Source organism: Hetaerina americana, unplaced genomic scaffold (genome assembly GCF_022747635.1).
Source record: "Hetaerina americana unplaced genomic scaffold, ioHetAmer1.1.p SCAF_232, whole genome shotgun sequence".
NCBI classification, from domain to species: Eukaryota; Metazoa; Arthropoda; class Insecta; order Odonata; family Calopterygidae; genus Hetaerina; species Hetaerina americana.
Genome location: NW_027286800.1, coordinates 25,777 through 31,058, shown reverse-complemented (window position 1 = coordinate 31,058; position 5,282 = coordinate 25,777).

Here is a 5,282-nt window from a genome sequence, read left to right as displayed (position 1 = left end):
TCCCGGGAGAAATTTTCCTGCAATGAAAAAAATGAGATGAGTTCAAATATTGGATAACTCTTTCAACAGAAAATGATTTTAAATAACGTCAACAATGCGGCGCAAGGCTCACGAGGTGAATTCTTAAAGAAAATGAAGGGCTATCAGGGAACAGAAATTTTCTAGATTCAGATTTAAATTTATTTTACAAATTTTTGATCGTGAATTTATGCCTTTAATTTAGAAATCTGAGAAAATTTACATAATTTCTCACCTTCTTCATTTACTTATCAAGTATGCAGTTAACCGAAATACACGAATCTTAGGCCATTAGCTGAGGGGATCAAATTCCATTGCGAGGGTAATAAAACATGGAAATATGCGAATTTTCAGTTAAAGGGCATAAGACAAGCGCGGAAAGTTGACGCAGTACATATGTGATGCCATGTAAAATTGGATACGTGTTCATCTTTTAGGGGCTTGCCATCAATTAAAAGAAGCACAATGCCGGTTGGTAGGGCACGTCAATGAGCGACAATTAAAGTTCCTGGCATCACCTTTTATGTACACAAACCCGTGTTTGCGCTTCAGATAGGCATCAGGACAATACAAAGAACCTCGGCTAGACTTATCTACATGTTGCGTATTCGTGAAGTGCTCGCCGTCCCAATTCATACTCTTAAGCATTCATAAACCCAAGCATCCAAATGATGAGACACGGGACAAGAGAAGGCGAATGATATGCGCAAAGCCAAAATCTCCAGACCTGGCCATTCGCATCAGTCTTCCTCGAGGAGTATTTTCACCGATTTCAAACACCCACAGGCACATGCGAAGTACTCGCACGACAAGCGGATAATGTCCGCGTGAGAAAATAATCAAAGTCGCGGAGGCCGCGACTCATTTTCATAGTACGTGTATTTCGTGGAACGTGCATTTTAGCACTCATAGGTTTTTATTAGGGCAGCCGACATACACAAGTTCACCTTACGTAACTGCGGAAGCAAGTTTGGAGCCGTATTATGTGCCGACACACATACGAGCATACCCTCACCACTCTTCTCTACCCTCCTCCCGAGCGCCCCTTCCCCCAATCCGCCCGCCCGTCGCCCCCCCCCCCCATCCTCTCTTCCACCCCTTCCTTCCCCCGCCTAAACCCCCGACCTCCACTCCCCCTTGTCGCCTCCTCCGTCCTCTTCTCCCTCCCAACCCCCCTCCACCTCCCTCCTAACCTTTTTCTCTCTCTCTTCCCCTGCATCCCTCTCCGGTGCCTAGCCTCTGCGGTTCTCTCGGCTGAATGATTTGACGTAAGCGAACTGCTGCTCTACCACCTTTGCCTCGCTCGCCGGCGCCGGGCATTTCGCATCCCACACGGAGACGAGAGTAAATGACCCGAAACGGGTACCCACTCTCAGTGGGACAAGTAACCCGCGGCGGCGGTCGTGGTTTCACGGGGCGACTGATTAGTGTGCGTGAGTGTTTTTTTTATACGGCAATTTCGAGACGGTTTCTTATTTTCTTCAGGAGCGAGGATGAGATGGGGCGCGTGGCCTTGGGCGGGGGGTGGTGACGATATGTTGATGGGAGGCGAACATCCCTCAATCGTTTCCACCATGTTTCCGATCTGGAGAAACGATGCCAGCTTTATGAACAGGGGACCACAAAAGCCACGCGATTGACTGTCTATTTACCACGCGGAAGTTTCACAATTGTGGCCCAAATGCTTGGGAGACCGTATGGCGTTTTTCCTTTTAAGGTGGGTGGGTAGATGCCCTTGGGAGGTCCTTTTGAGACAGGTGTCCCTTTGAGAACTTCAGGATAGACATGGTTAAAATTAAGTTAAAGTCGCAGCGGGAAAGATAATCTTCAAGTAAGGTAAGGTGCAAACACATTGGTACGTACAAGTGGAAGAGCTTTGCTATTGAGGCAGCAGGATTACTGGTGTCGGCAGAAACAAGGGGGATGTAGAAAACAGAATAGGAATTGAGAATAAGGTTTTCTAACTGAAGTAACAACCTTAATGGCAAGGACATAAGGAAGCGTTTCGTTACAACTTACGCATGGAGTCCATCTTTTTATAGATGGAACACTTGGCCAATTAGAGCAGTAGTTATTGGAGGTGATTGAAATAGAATAATGCCGAAGATAAAATGAATAGACTGAGCAACAAATAAATAGTACTCACAAGAAGAAGAAAGAAATTAATTGGGCACATCCGGAGGCACGAGAGCTTACAGAAAACCATAGTTGAAGGAAATATCGGGAAGAATTAAAGGGGAAGGAATGGGATGAACTGCTTGAAACAGTTCATGGAAATTGTCGGCACGAGCAGCAATGAGGGGATGAAGAGATTGGCAAGGAAAAGGGTAGTCGAAAGAGCTGATATGAACCAAACCTCGGATTGATAACTAGCGTTTATGATGTCCTTAAGAATTCGTAGGCATTCCCCAGCTAGGTCATTTGAGGTAGGCTGACCATACATGTAGAATGCCGTTCCCCACACTGACCTCTTGACCTAGTATCTGATTTTATTATTATAGAAAGTAATTCACCAGTCAGGGTAGATTTATATGTTACCAGTTACTAAACACTGCTTCACTTAAAATCCCCTCCTAACACGATACTATGTACCCTAACATCGTATTCGTATTACATCAAACCGTTTTTTAGCTCCAAATAATTCCTGTCTCTCGTCATTCCTATCCTCGATCTCCGTTTCCAACAACCCACTGCCTCGTATTATCTTCTGCTTGTAAAATGCAGTATTTTTTGTATTGATATAGCGAATTAAGATGTTGCTATTTCTGTGTTTTCTAACGTTGTTAAAATAGGAGAAGCCTGCTTAATTGCTACGCAATATTTACATTTCTCCAAAGGACATATACGAGTAATTGGAATGATATTATTAAAAATGTGATGGATTTTATTTCGATTTCCTAATATTATCGCGACCGCCTTCGACTTACTTCCGTATTTATTGCTAGTGTTACTATACCTTATGTGGTCCAGAAACCCCTGGTAATTCTTATTTTCTTTTTCCGGCATATAAATAAAATTTCATTTCTTAGTTAAAACAATTATATAAATGAATGCATTCTACTCAAGAAAGTATATGTGAATCGATGCATTTGCTCTTTGATTTCGTTTTTTTACACATTACCAGTAATATCCTCGGTCAAGGCGAATGATTTTTACACTCTGCAAATGTTGCATTGAAATGCATATTAGTGGATGACTCCGTTGAAAGTTACTGTTACGGCATCTACCGCAGTTTCTTTGGAATATTACCAGTAATTCCTTCAACGAATCCACAACCTCACATCACAGAATGCGGCCACTGACGAGGGACTCCATTCGAAATATTCGCCGTAGAGCCATAAATTGAAGCAAAATCAAAAAGAGATGTCGTGATTTCAGTATTAGAGGCAAATTTGCCTAAATGACAAAAAATGGGTGGCCCTAAATTGCGCTGCTGTCAGCCCCGCAAATTTATCGTCCCCCGATAATGCTTACACTTGGTCTGCTGTGTAAATTCTCTTGACGCGTTGGAATCAAGTAACCTAAGCGAATCAGGAACAATTTTCGTTTTGAAGGAAGGGAAAAGCAGCGGGATAAATACTAGTCTCTGATTAGCATTGCTCCAACAAGCATTTAGTGCCCGTCCGTGAATCACGGCAAACATTTTTGGTCATTTCACACTGCCATTGCCATCGCGCGCATCGCAATTTTTCACGTTTTCCAACCATGACCTTACGTAACATCACACCGTAATCTCAATCCTGCTTTCAGTTGTCCAGTCGAAAATCGGCCCTTCCCTGCACTGAGGTAAGAAATCAGCTTATAAAAACGGCATATTTTGCAGCGTTCATCGTTTGAAATTCGAGTGCTTTCCGTGTGTATTCACATATCTGCTGTTTTATCGCACTTTTCTTGCGCTTCCTGCATCCACCCCTCCCCCGACTGGGTTTTGTTTGCCTCCAGCATGATTAAAAGCTGTCAATTTAATACGAACGAATACGAGTAACTTTGCTCGAGTATATTCCGTGAGTAAGTTATCGAGGAAAGTAAAGGGAAATAAAGTATGGGGTCACACCTTTTTCTTTATAAAAACCCTCCTGTAAACTAATGATTATATATATATATATATATATATATATATATATATATATATATATATATATATATATTATTCTGAGAATTTGATCTGAGAGTCTGACCTGAAGAAGGCCTCAGAGAAGGTCTAACGGTTAAACTTTCTGGAATGTGAGTGTCCTTTTACGTATTTTCTATTAATATTTTTGTGTTCTATTGTGCCACCCATATTGCTATCGTGAGTGCTTCTATATCATTGATATATATTTATGTACACACACACACACATACATATAGCGCCGCTGTGACTTCGTATGTCTTCTTATTCAGCAATTCATAATGAACAGAGACAATAAATTCTCTGTGCACGTACTACCTACTAATGCCGCCTCAGGCCTTGAAACCGTTGCGCCTGCGGCTCGAATGATTTACGCATTGCAATGAAAAAAAAATTCCGTCACAATTATAACGCCTGTGTTTACAATGATAATATTTCCGGGTTTTCCTACTGCGTGGTGAGCATTAGAGAAGTTCACGACGAATCGGGACGGTAGGGTATGGATTATTTTTCGTCCAAGCAGTGATCGCTGCTGGAGCTTGATTAGAGGTTTAGCAATGTCAGTGGCTGAGTTGGAATTCGATCTCATCAACCTCCGGAGCAGCCAGCATTATGCTTGCTAAAATAATTGGCTCGTTATTTATTTTATTCTTAATGTCAAATGGTCAAGTCAACCCTTTTACAAATTTTAAGCATAAAGTTACGTTTTTTTCGAAACAATGAACAGCTTAAGGACAATAAATTTATCTTATAATTATTGACAATAATGTCAACTATTATTATTTTATTTATTTCTAATAAACATCGAATTATCACGATTCAATAATATATTATAAAGTCATAGTTATTTACACATTCATTCCAGGTATTTCACCTATGAAGGGTGGATTTAGAATGGCCCATAACGACAATCATCTTCTCATTACATTTCCACCTTTTTTGTCTGAATTCTATTTATTACTTTAATCGTGGGTCGCGGTAGTCCAAGGGGTAGAGCGTTGGACTACTGACCGGAGGGTCCCGGGTTCGATTCCCGGGCAAGGCACTCTGGGCACCTGCAGCTCCACCCAAGCTATGTGATTTTTCGGGTACCATGTCTTCCTAGTAAACCATAATCGGCACAGGGAAAGGAACTGGCCCCCATACCCTGATG